The 12,895-nt window shown below is 55.8% G+C and overlaps 2 non-coding genes and 1 pseudogene across 2 annotated transcripts; all 3 read left to right on the top strand.

Annotated features, from left to right (window-relative positions):
- The first annotated feature begins 26 nt into the window (after nucleotides 1-26).
- LOC124173806 lies at nucleotides 27-219 on the top strand. The gene has a single exon (XR_006868767.1). It is a non-coding gene; the product is annotated as a U2 spliceosomal RNA (small nuclear RNA).
- A 1,636-nt stretch (nucleotides 220-1,855) lies between these two features.
- LOC124173807 lies at nucleotides 1,856-2,048 on the top strand. Its single transcript, XR_006868768.1, has one exon. It is a non-coding gene; the product is annotated as a U2 spliceosomal RNA (small nuclear RNA).
- Nucleotides 2,049-10,740: 8,692 nt separating this feature from the next.
- Nucleotides 10,741-10,950, top strand: LOC124173723 (annotated as a pseudogene).
- Nucleotides 10,951-12,895: the final 1,945 nt, after the last annotated feature.

A 12,895-nucleotide genomic window follows, 5' to 3' on the forward strand; every position in this document is an offset into this window, starting at 1 on the left:
CGGAACCCCGGAAAAATTTATTAATTATCGCTTCTCGGCCTTATGGCTAAGATCAAAGTGTAGTATCTGTTCTTATCAGCTTAATATCTGATACGTCCAGCATTGCTGGACCAGAATATTAATCTGATTTTTGAACATGGGCGGGGTCCCCGGAGTTTACTCCATCCCTGCCGCGGGTTGGCCCGGTATTGCAGTACCGCCGGGATCGGCCCAACATAAAAGGTTCCAAAAATCAGAAAAGCTGATGAGAACAGATGTTTCTCTTCCTTGTTTCATTTAAAAAATTCCCGAATCGCGAAAATTCGACAAAGTCCGGAGATTCGTGAGGCAAGAAACGAATGGGCGAAGGAAAGAAGAAAATAACACTGGCCACCACTTCATTCATTTATTTTATCACCATTTTACATTTAAACCATGTCTGTAAAATAACAAGCAACAGCACAAAAAATAAAAACTGACAGAAAACAAAATTTTTTAACATGAGACATCGTTTGAAGAGGATGAATAATATGCCCTCACTAACACTGCAGAAAAGTTCATCTAATGCAGTGCACTGATCCTAGTGCAGAGCCGGGCACAATTTTTCCGGCTCCTCGGCCTTATGGCTAAGATAGGAGTGTAGTATGGGCACGGCTCCTCGGCCTTATGGCTAACATAGGAGTGTAGACGGGACTCGCATGCCAAGAGTGACATACGTCGTGGGAATGATGATGAAATTTTTCACTTTTAAGAAAACCTTCCGGAAAGCTGTCGAAACAGTTTCCCCACACTTTTCACACGGAAATTAGGTGAATGCAAGATTTATAAAATAACTTCCAAATATTCACCGGATCGAGTGAACATGGAAAATGACCGCCAAGCGTAGGTTTCCTCGAGAATTCCAAGTTTTTCTTGCGAATATGACGAGACAAGACGGACGCATCACGCTTCTGGTGAAATACACGCAGCATTCATCCGCGTTACCAAGGAGTCGTCGCTAACAATGAACGCCTTCCACTGAAAGCGCAGTCGAATTTCGCGGGGGCCGTGCTGCTGGCAGATAGTTCGACCCGGAGGCCGACGATGGCGTCGGCACGCACTCTGTTTACTTCAAGTGTAAAAAAATGAGGGTCGCGAATGATGACGAAACACAGGTGTCCAATGAAACCGTGAATTGCTTTCTTTCGGAGAGTTGCATTTCATGCCGATATTTTTTGCAAAAACATCCGAAATTATTGACTGATGCCGATTCTTCCCTCCCGTATTCTAGCCATTGATGACGATTTTGGAAATTTTTTCCAGTCCCCGGAGAGGACTTTTTAAGCAGCTTTGAATCAGATTCCCCAGAGAGGACTTTTTAAGCAGTTTTTCATCAGATTCCCCGGAATTTTAGCATTTCGAAAGAAAATACATGGCTCGAGTGAGTAGGATGACGCTCTCTCATCGTGTTTCTTGACGTTTTCTGGACGATTTTGAGTGACTTTTTCGAGTCCCCGGAAATTCCCCGGAAATGGCAATTTTTTTGGGAATTTCCCAGGACCAAAGCATTCCCCCGGGAAGCGAACGCAGGATGCTCCACGAAGGACGCTGCGATCCCACACGACAGATGGCACCGAAGGCCCGGAAAACGGACCGCGTCCGTTACGTCCGCGACGCTCCTACGACTCTCCCGGACCCGCCGACGACACCAAAACTCCCGGAGTCTCCACACAACACTTTCGTGCGAATTTTTCCCCGTTCTCACGCCTAAAATTCGCCATTCCGAGACCTTTCCTCGCGTCAAAAACTCTCGCCGCACACCACCGCCGCACCATCCGACCTCATCACGCAAAATACCCGAAAAACCGTCCCGGAACCCCGGAAAAATTTATTAATTATCGCTTCTCGGCCTTATGGCTAAGATCAAAGTGTAGTATCTGTTCTTATCAGCTTAATATCTGATACGTCCAGCATTGCTGGACCAGAATATTAATCTGATTTTTGAACATGGGCGGGGTCCCCGGAGTTTACTCCATCCCTGCCGCGGGTTGGCCCGGTATTGCAGTACCGCCGGGATCGGCCCAACATAAAAGGTTCCAAAAATCAGAAAAGCTGATGAGAACAGATGTTTCTCTTCCTTGTTTCATTTAAAAAATTCCCGAATCGCGAAAATTCGACAAAGTCCGGAGATTCGTGAGGCAAGAAACGAATGGGCGAAGGAAAGAAGAAAATAACACTGGCCACCACTTCATTCATTTATTTTATCACCATTTTACATTTAAACCATGTCTGTAAAATAACGAGCAACAGCACAAAAAATAAAAACTGACAGAAAACAAAATTTTTTAACATGAGACATCGTTTGAAGAGGATGAATAATATGCCCTCACTAACACTGCAGAAAAGTTCATCTAATGCAGTGCACTGATCCTAGTGCAGAGCCGGGCACAATTTTTCCGGCTCCTCGGCCTTATGGCTAAGATAGGAGTGTAGTATATGGGCACGGGACTCGCATGCCAAGCGTGACATACGTCGTGGGAATGATGATGAAATTTTTCACTTTTAAGAAAACCTTCCGGAAAGCTGTCGAAACAGTTTCCGCACACTTTTCACACGGAAATTAGGTGAATGCAAGATTTATAAAATAACTTCCAAATATTCACCGGATCGAGTGAACATGGAAAATGACCGCCAAGCGTAGGTTTCCTCGAGAATTCCAAGTTTTTCTTGCGAATATGACGAGACAAGACGGACGCATCACGCTTCTGGTGAAATACACGCGGCATTCATCCGCGTTACCAAGGAGTCGTCGCTAACAATGAACGCCTTCCACTGAAAGCGCAGTCGAATTTCGCGGGGGCCGTGCCGCTGGCAGATAGTTCGACCCGGAGGCCGACGATGGCGTCGGCACTCTGTTTACTTCAAGTGTAAAAAAATGAGGGTCGCGAATGATGACGAAACACAGGTGTCCAATGAAACCGTGAATTGCTTTCTTTCGGAGAGTTGCATTTCATGCCGATATTTTTTGCAAAAACATTCGAAATTATTGACTGATGCCGATTCTTCCCTCCCGTATTCTAGCCATTGATGAAGATTTTGGACATTTTTTCCAGTCCCCGGAGAGGACTTTTTAGGCAGTTTTTAATCAATTCCTCGGAGAGGACTTTTTAAGCAGTTTTTCATCAGATTCCCCGGAATTTCAGCATTTCGACAGAAAATACATGACTCGAGTGAGTAGGATAATGCTCTCTCATCGTGTTTATTGACGTTTTCTGGAAGATTTTGAGTGACTTCTTCGAGTCCCCGGAAATGGCAATTTTTTGGGAATTTCCCAGGACCAAAGCATTCCCCTGGGAAGCGAACGCAGGATGCTCCACGAAGGACGCTGCGATCCCACACGACAGATGGCACCGAAGGCCCGGAAAACGGACCGCGTCCGTTACGTCCGCGACGCTCCTACGACTCTCCCGGACCCGCCGACGACACCAAAACTCCCGGAGTCTCCACACAACACTTTCATGCGAATTTTTTCCCATTCTCACGCCTAAAATTCGCCATTCCGAGACCGTTCCTCGCCTCAAAAACTCTCGCCGCACACCGCCGCCGCACCATCCGACCTCATCACGCAAAATACCCGAAAAACCGTCCCGGAACCCCGGAAAAATTATCCAATTATCGCTTCTCGGCCTTATGGCTAAGATCAAAGTGTAGTCTTGAAGAGTGCGGACGTGCCTGCTGAGAGCTCCCGGGACCCCGACGGCGCCGAGACTCCCCGGCTCATCCCTGCCGCCCTGCCCGCCGGAGAGAGAGCGTCAATCTTCGGACTTCGAGCGTCCGCCAAAGCCCGGAATTTACAAACCGCGGTTGTGCCCAAACCGCGGGGCGTGGATTCCGGCCACTTTGGTCAAGTGCAAGTGTGTGTGCCAGCCCCCCCCTGCCCGATTTTGGTGCCGATTTCTCGCAAATTGCGGATTTTAGAAAAAGGCGCCAAAATTCGGGGGGGCCGTTTTTCTCGGGTGTGTGTGCCGGCACACCCGAGAAATTTTGGGAGGGAGTGAAGAAGTGTGTTTGGTGCTACTGGCCGCGAGTTCGACTCCCCACGACCCCGGTGGCGCCCGCCAGTGGCGCCGGAAGTTGGCGCGGTTTTTTGTAAAAATGTTTAGTTGTGTGTGAGATAGAGTGTTGTGCTTTTGTGTGTTTGTTTGTCTTAGTGTTAGCAACAGCCCGAGCAACTTTGGTGCACGTAGTGTGCACCGTTCGGCTGTTGCTAAGCACGTGGTCCCCCGCCACGTGGTCCCTCGCCGCGTGGTTCCCCGCCACGTGCTTCCCGCGCGCCAACTTCCCGCCCTTCCAGCATGGCAACACCGCCTGTCGCCCAGCGGACCCGCCGGAAGGCGAAGGAGAGGGGAGTGCATCGCCCTCGTGATGCTCCCTACGCCCCTCCCGACTCCCAGGCTTCCCCGTCGCTGCTTCCCGCAATGGACTCCGCTGGGAGCATTACCCGCTCGTGGCGGAAGACGCTGGAAGAGGAATGGAGTGCCGGGTCGTGGGATCCACGAGCCCTCGCTTCGCCCCCGACCCGATCTCCCGCCTTCCTCGCCACCCCCCGTCTCCGCCTCCCCTCCCCCATAAGTGCTCCCTCGGGATCCGCCCCTGCGAGTGCGTCGTCGGACGACCTTATCGTCGACATTGACAGCGCCCCCGCAGTGCATGACCCAGTGTTGCCCCGCCCCCTCCCCCTTGCCCCTGGTGTCACGGAACGTTGCCCTAGCGTCCGTGGACCATCCCCGGAGATTGTGTTCCTCCCGACACAATCTCCCTCCCCCTCTCGCGTCTCCCCCACTCCCAGTACTCCGCAGTCATCCCCAGCTGCGTCTGCGATGGACGGCCTGGCGTCGCCTCGTGCGAGCGTGAGTGAATGTGTGAGTGTCGTCTCGGAGGACGGTGCGCAGCCGCGCCGAGACGAAGCGCAGGACGGCCCCATGTCGCCGCGTGTTTCCCCTCCCCTGTGTGGTGGCTCCCTGGAGGACGGATCCGTACCGCCCCAGGGGGCGTTGTCGGACGGCCTGCTGTCGCCGACAACACATTGTGACGACACGCAGCGGTTTGTGGTGGTGGACAGGTGGCGGTATCGGTCTGTCGGCACGCAGACTGACGAGCCATCTGCCTCCGCAAGTGTTGCGTGTGGGGAAAGTGTGTGTGCTTCGGTTTCCGACACAGACGAAGTGCGTGGCCCGGAGTGCACCATGGCGGATCCCGAGGTGTTCCTCGTCCCCTATTCCCCTTCCGTCCCCTCCCCCCTCACCCCCCGCTGCCACGTTAGAGATCTTAGTCCGATCTCTGACATCCCCCTTCCGGAAGAGGAGCGCGGCAGGTCCCACATGCGCGGTGCATCGTGGGAGCAGTTCCGCGTTTCCTCCGAGGAAAGGCGGCGGAGGAATCGGGAGCGGAAGAAGAGGAGGAAGAGACGACGCCGCGAGGAGCAGACGACGAGGGAGCCCGCCAGGCCACTCTCCCCTAGTGTCCGCCCCCAACCGCCTCCCATTCGCCGTCCCCCGCCCCCTCCCATTCATCGTCCTCAACCCCTACCCACCCCTCCTCCCCCCGTCCTGACTCAACGGCGTCCAGACATGCGCCCCTACAGGGAGCTCGTACCCACTGCCCCAGTGCCGCTGTTTTCCCCCAGTGAAGTGGCGCAGCTGCGCGCCCTTCTCCGGAACGGCGCAGCTGCGCGCGGTGCTCCCCTCCCGGCCCCTCAAGTGCCCCAGCATTCCCTGCGAAGGGAGAGAGAGCTGCCTCCGCGCTTTCGCCGACAGGTGGAAGCAGAGCATCGCCCGGAGGGGGAGGTAGTGAGGAGAAGAAGAAGGCGGAGAAGGGGGAATGGTGACGTCATTCCCCCTCCATCGGCGCCTTCTCCGACGACGCGTGGCCCGCCTCCTGTGCCCCAACACCGTCCTCCTACTCTCGTGCGAGCTCCCGTTCCCCCCCCCGCCCCCCGTGATGCCCCGAGTGGCCTGGCCCCCACACGCCCGGGGCAATTTTCCCTGGGGGCCGCAGGAGACCGAGTGGCCGATCCGTTACGGGATGGAGGCCCAACGGATGACACAGGCGGCCCCCTTCCCCCCTCCGCCGATGTACCAAGCCCCCCACCAGCAGTGGGTAGTGAGCCCCCCGGCCCACTGCTGGCCCCCGGTACATGGGTCACCGGCCCCCCAGCCCCGGTGTTGGTGCCCGTACCCGCACCCTTAGGCGACGAAGGGGAGGGGGAGTTGAGTGAAAGACAGGAGAAGTGGCTGCGTGACCTCCAGACGGCAAACGACGCGAACTCACTCTTTGCCGTCGTAAGCGAGGTCACAGCGGCAGCCGCTGTGTTCAACCCCCCTCCCAGGCTCCCCACGGTGACCCCCCGGCCCAACCCCCGCCCTTTGCCCGCTGCAGACCTCCAAAAACTTTACCGCAGCGGGAAAGGAAGAGCTTTCCGGAGGATTTGCGCCCCGACCGGAAAGCTATGTGAAATTCCACTGGCTTCCCTCAAGGCCCACTTCACCCGTCCCTCCCCCCCCTACGATCCGACGCAGCCATGGCCGGCCTTCATCCCGGAGTTCCCACCAGGACGTCGAGGGAGCGGCGAGCGGGAGATCACCTCTCCGATCACACCGGAAGAGGTGATCGACCGGCTGAAGAGGACGCGGGCGTCGGCTCCGGGACCTGACGGCGTGCCCTACTCCGCATACCGGCGTGTTGACTTTAATGGCGAGGTGCTGGCCGCCATTTTCAACCGGTGTGTGGAGTTAGGGAGGGTGCCCCCGCAGTGGAAGGAGACGCGGGTCACCCTGCTGCACAAGGGGGGGAGTGAGCACGAAGTGCGTAATTGGAGGCCGATCTCATTGGCCAACACGTTGGCCAAAGTGTTCATGGGCGTACTGGCGGACCGGATGCTCCCCTGGGCCCTCCGTGGGAAGCGCCTTTCGTTCCCCACCCAAAAGGGCTTCATCCCCGCCACGGAGGGCTGCATGGAGCACAACTTCGTGCTCCAGTCGGCCATAGAGCACGCGAGGGCGAGTTTTGGACAGGTGGCCGTCGCGTGGCTCGATTTGGCCGACGCTTTTCCGTCGGTGCCCCATGACCACATCCTGCGAGTGCTCCGCGAGATCGGCCTCCCAGTGAAGTGCGTCACGGTGATCGAGGACATGCTCCGTGGCTCCACGATGACGGTAGCTGCAGCGGGTGGAGTCACGGATTCGATCACTGTGACGAGTGGTGTTCGTCAGGGGGACCCCCTTTCCCCTCTCCTTTTTAACCTGGCGCTGGAGCCCGTTCTGCGAGCGATATTGGAGGATCGCACTCTCCAAGGCTTTCCCATGGGGACTGCGTACGTCAAAGTCTTGGCGTACGCGGACGATTTAGTCCTCGTGGGGGGGAGTGCGGAATCGCTCGCGGCGCTCCTGGACGTCGCGGGAAGGGCCGCCGAGTGCTGTGGTTTGACCTTCAATCCGGGGAAGTGTGCATCGCTACACGTGGACTGGCGATGCACGACGCCACAGCGCTCCAGGGGTGTTCAACGCACCCCCTTTTCCATCTGCGGCTCTCCCATCAGGTCGCTCGGCGTAGGTGACTCATACACCTACCTGGGGGCACCGATCGGCCTGAAAGTCAACGCGGCGCCCGCCACGGCGCTCGACTCCATCCTCGAGGATCTCCGGCGGCTCGACGAATCGGACTTGGCGCCGTGGCAGAAGATAGACGCGGTGCACGTCTTCCTGACACCGCGTCTCGAATTTCCCCTCCGAATCGTCCCTGTCCCGAAGAAGGCCATCCACGACTTCGACAAGGAGATGCAGCGAACGGTGAAGAAGTGGATGAGTCTCCCGACCCGCGCGGCGCGGGAAATGATCTCCCTCCCTAGGAGCCGGGGAGGGGGTGGCTACGTCCCGCTGCCGGCCCGCAAGGATGCGCTCACCGTGGTGCATGCGTTCCGGATGCTAACATGTCCGGACGTAAGCGTCGCGGATGTGGCGTGGCACACCTTGCGGGACATCATCAGCAGGCGGACGGGAAGGACGCAACGGACGGCGGTGCTGAGTAGGGAGTCGATGTGCGACTTCCTCAATGGCGCCGCCGACGACGTCGTCGGGACGGGAACGATCGCGGCGTCATCGCACTGGACCAGAGTGCGCGCGGCGACGAGGCAACTGCGGCGCTTCGTGGATATCCGGTGGGCGTGGAGCGCCGCCAGGGCGGAGTTGGCCATCGTCGTCCAGCGAGTGACGCCGTCGAGGGAAGAGATGACCGTGCCGGCCTCTGCCCGGAGGAGGCTGCACGGAATCATCTTGGCGGCCATGGGGGAGGGCTTCAGGCGCTCGCTGGTCGCGAAGCCGGATCAAGGAAAAGTGATAGCAGTGAGCTCTCGACACCCGGACTCGAACCACTGGGTGTCGGGAGGAGTGGGGATCCGGTTTTGCGACTGGCGCTTCATTCACAGAGCGCGGCTGAACGTTCTCCCCCTGAATGCGGCAAGAAGAGGAGCGGCCAGGAGAGACACTCGGTGCCGGGTCTGTGGACACGCGGAGGAGACCTTGCCGCATGTGGTGAACCACTGCTTGCCGCATGCGGACGGGTGGACCCGGCGCCATGACGAAATCATCAGTCTGCTGGTCGCTGAGCTGCCGCAAGGATGGGAGGTGCGAATGAATCAGCGGGTACCTGGCGACGAGTCGCTGCTGCGTCCCGACTTGGTCATCTGGGAGGTTCCGAGGGGCGTGATCCACGTGATCGACATCACAGTGCCCTTCGAGAACCGACCGGAGGCCATGGCAGCAGCGAAGGCGAAGAAGATCGAAAAATACGCCGCCCTGGTCGATCGAATGCGGGTCCGGTGCGCCTACAAGATGGAGGTCCATCTCGACGCGTTGGTGGTAGGCGCACTGGGGAGCTGGACGTGGGAGAATGACTCTCTCCTCGCCCGGCTCCACATCCCTAAATCCCGCATTCGCCGTGCCCGACGAAAGATGGTTCTCGCGGCCATCAAGTGGTCGCGGGATATTTACGTCGGGCACATGACCGGGGTCCGCCAGTACCCGCCGGCAGAGACTCCCATCCGGGTTGCCGCACCCACCGCCGGAGGAGGGGCAGGGAGCAGAGGCGCCGCCACGGAGCAGCCTGGAGCGGGAGGCGCCGAGGACCGCGCGGCGTCGAGGGAGAGCGGCGTTCCGGACGACGGAGCTCCCATCGTTGGACGAGGGGAGCCGAGTCTAAGGACGCCGAGGGACCGCGACGCCCCCCCTTGCCCTCCCGTAACCCCCTCTGATCCCTGCCCCTGTGTAATGTGCTCCTGAGGACGTCCACTCACCGCCCGAGACGCCAGGAGCCATGTTCACATATGTATATATATTCGTGTTAGGTTAGGGCCCGTGAGATTCCCGTGTGTTTGTGTTGTGTGATTGCGAAAGTACGGTCTGGCATCGACTTTCCATTTACGGCACCCCCTCCGAGTGTAGTTAGTGCGACGGAGAGTGACCGCAATGCGTCGATTCACTCGGAGGCGAGGTAGCGTGCCATGGTGTGAATGGTTCTTGTATATATCGCGTGAAGTGAAGGGAATACTCACGGGCAGTCAATGTGTGTGTGTGCTTTATTGCGTTTTCGTTTCTTCATTGTGTGTATGTTTCCCACCATCCTCGAGTGTATGTGTTGTGTCGGGGGCGGCACCGTGTGTGACGCGATGTGGCCATGAGTGTGTTTTTCTGTGTGTGTGCGTCGCGGCAACGATGTAAGCATCGACGTGACGGTTTTTCGTTGTCGCGGCGAACGTGTGAATGTTCCCTGGGCGTAGTGTAAATAGAGATTGCCGCGTGCGCGCGCGCCCAGGGATTTAAATGGTCAATTTCATCGTGCGGTGTCGCCCGCCGAAGTTTTCAGTTCGCCCGCCGGCCGCAGTCTCGGGCAGGTGGCGCGCCGGCGGCGGCTTCGCTGCAGGCCGTTCCCACGATAGGCAGGTGTTCCCCTCCGTTGCCCTTTCCCAAGCGCCAGTGACGGAGGGGAGGGAGCGGCCTAAAGCCAGGGCAAATGTGTGTGAGTGTTGTGTTAGTGTGTGTGTCTCTCCGCCGCTGTGGCGGTAGTGGGGGAGGAGAAGAATGCGGCGGCCTTCGGTGGCATTCGAGGAATGTCGCCTCACCTCCAGTGCTTCCGCCCCTCTTTCCCCCCCGCCCTCCCCGTCCCCGCCGCCCTGCCGACGACGCCAGCAGCAGCCATGCGCAGAGGAGTTGCGCGTGGACCTGGGGACTCTGCGCGCTCCCGGCGACCGGCTGCAGGCAGCGTGGAGCGGTGGCGCGTGGAACTAGGGGGCCTTCCACGCGCCTTCGGACGGGGAAGACAAGACAGAAGAACGTCGCGGCGGAGAAAATGCGCTCGTGGCCATAGTGTATAAGTGGCCACGACGCAAGTATGAAAGAGCGGGCGGCCACGGGGTATAAGTGGCTGCCTCGCATGTATGAATGGTAAAATCTTATGTAAATAAAAAGACGTGAATGGTGTGAATTATTATCCCTGGTATGAATGAGATTGAAAAATGAAGAAGCGAAGTGAATGTGTGAATCAAACATTGAACTTTAAAAACATTGCCCGACCGGCCTCACTTCGAGGCCGGCGGTGACAAGTGGCCCCTAAGTGAGGGGCCAATATTAATTTGTAATAGAGCCAAAAACTATTACCAGGGCGGCCCACACTTGGTGGGTCGCCCTATTGTATCATCCCCCCCCACGAAAGGTGGGGGGATCTGTAACAATATCTGTTTTGGATATAACTCTGTACTTGGCAATATACTAAATAAATACAATTTATCTGTTCTTATCAGCTTAATATCTGATACGTCCAGCATTGCTGGACCAGAATATTAATCTGATTTTTGAACATGGGCGGGGTCCCCGGAGTTTACTCCATCCCTGCCGCGGGTTGGCCCGGTATTGCAGTACCGCCGGGATCGGCCCAACATAAAAGGTTCCAAAAATCAGAAAAGCTGATGAGAACAGATGTTTCTCTTCCTTGTTTCATTTAAAAAATTCCCGAATCGCGAAAATTCGACAAAGTCCGGAGATTCGTGAGGCAAGAAACGAATGGGCGAAGGAAAGAAGAAAATAACACTGGCCACCACTTCATTCATTTATTTTATCACCATTTTACATTCAAACCATGTCTGTAAAATAACAAGCAACAGCACAAAAAATAAAAACTGACAGAAAACATAATTTTTTAACATGAGACATCGTTTGAAGAGGATGAATAATATGCCCTCACTAACACTGCAGAAAAGTTCATCTAATGCAGTGCACTGATCCTAGTGCAGAGCCGGGCACAATTTTTCCGGCTCCTCGGCCTTATGGCTAACATAGGAGTGTAGTATATGGGTACGGGACTCGCATGCCAAGAGTGACATACGTCGTGGGAATGATGATGAAATTTTTCACTTTTAAGAAAACCTTCCGGAAAGCTGTCGAAACAGTTTCCGCACACTTTTCACACGGAAATTAGGTGAATGCAAGATTTATAAAATAACTTCCAAATATTCACCGGATCGAGTGAACATGGAAAATGACCGCCAAGCGTAGGTTTCCTCGAGAATTCCAAGTTTTTCTTGCGAATATGACGAGACAAGACGGACGCATCACGCTTCTGGTGAAATACACGCGGCATTCATCCGCGTTACCAAGGAGTCGTCGCTAACAATGAACGCCTTCCACTGAAAGCGCAGTCGAATTTCGCGGGGGCCGTGCCGCTGGCAGATAGTTCGACCCGGAGGCCGACGATGGCGTCGGCACTCTGTTTACTTCAAGTGTAAAAAAATGAGGGTCGCGAATGATGACGAAACACAGGTGTCCAATGAAACCGTGAATTGCTTTCTTTCGGAGAGTTGCATTTCATGCCGATATTTTTTGCAAAAACATTCGAAATTATTGACTGATGCCGATTCTTCCCTCCCGTATTCTAGCCATTGATGAAGATTTTGGACATTTTTTCCAGTCCCCGGAGAGGACTTTTTAGGCAGTTTTTAATCAATTCCTCGGAGAGGACTTTTTAAGCATTTTTTCATCAGATTCCCCGGAATTTCAGCATTTCGAAAGAAAATGCATGACTCGAGTGAGTAGGATAATGCTCTCTCATCGTGTTTATTGACGTTTTCTGGAAGATTTTGAGTGACTTCTTCGAGTCCCCGGAAATGGCAATTTTTTGGGAATTTCCCAGGACCAAAGCATTCCCCTGGGAAGCGAACGCAGGATGCTCCACGAAGGACGCTGCGATCCCACACGACAGATGGCACCGAAGGCCCGGAAAACGGCCCGCGTCCGTTACGTCCGCGACGCTCCTACGACTCTCCCGGACCCGCCGATGACACCAAAACTCCCGGAGTCTCCACACAACACTTTCATGCGAATTTTTTCCCATTCTCACGCCTAAAATTCGCCATTCCGAGACCTTTCCTCGCGTCAAAAACTCTCGCCGCACACCACCGCCGCACCATCCGACCTCATCACGCAAAATACCCGAAAAACCGTCCCGGAACCCCGGAAAAATTATCCAATTATCGCTTCTCGGCCTTATGGCTAAGATCAAAGTGTAGAGAGCGGACGTGTCTGGGGAGCGCTCCTGAAACCGACCGCCGCAAGCCAGGATACCGGCTAGTCCCCCCGGTCCTGCCTGCCAAGCGCTCGAGCCGCTTGCCCCGACTTCGCGCTAGGCGTCGACGGTGCCTAAGTTTAAAACTGTGGTGGTGCCGCACCCGCAAGTGCTACGACTTTGAGATTTTAACAGTGTTTTAGTGTGTGTCCTTTCCCCTTGCTTCCAGAATTTGGTGCCGAAACTCCCCATACTTCGCGTTTTAGCATTTTGGCGCCAAATCTCGGGTGCGGCCAATATATCGGGTGTGTGTGCCGGCACACCTGTG

Source organism: Ischnura elegans, chromosome 1, assembly GCF_921293095.1.
Source record: "Ischnura elegans chromosome 1, ioIscEleg1.1, whole genome shotgun sequence".
Taxonomy (NCBI): domain Eukaryota; kingdom Metazoa; phylum Arthropoda; class Insecta; order Odonata; family Coenagrionidae; genus Ischnura; species Ischnura elegans.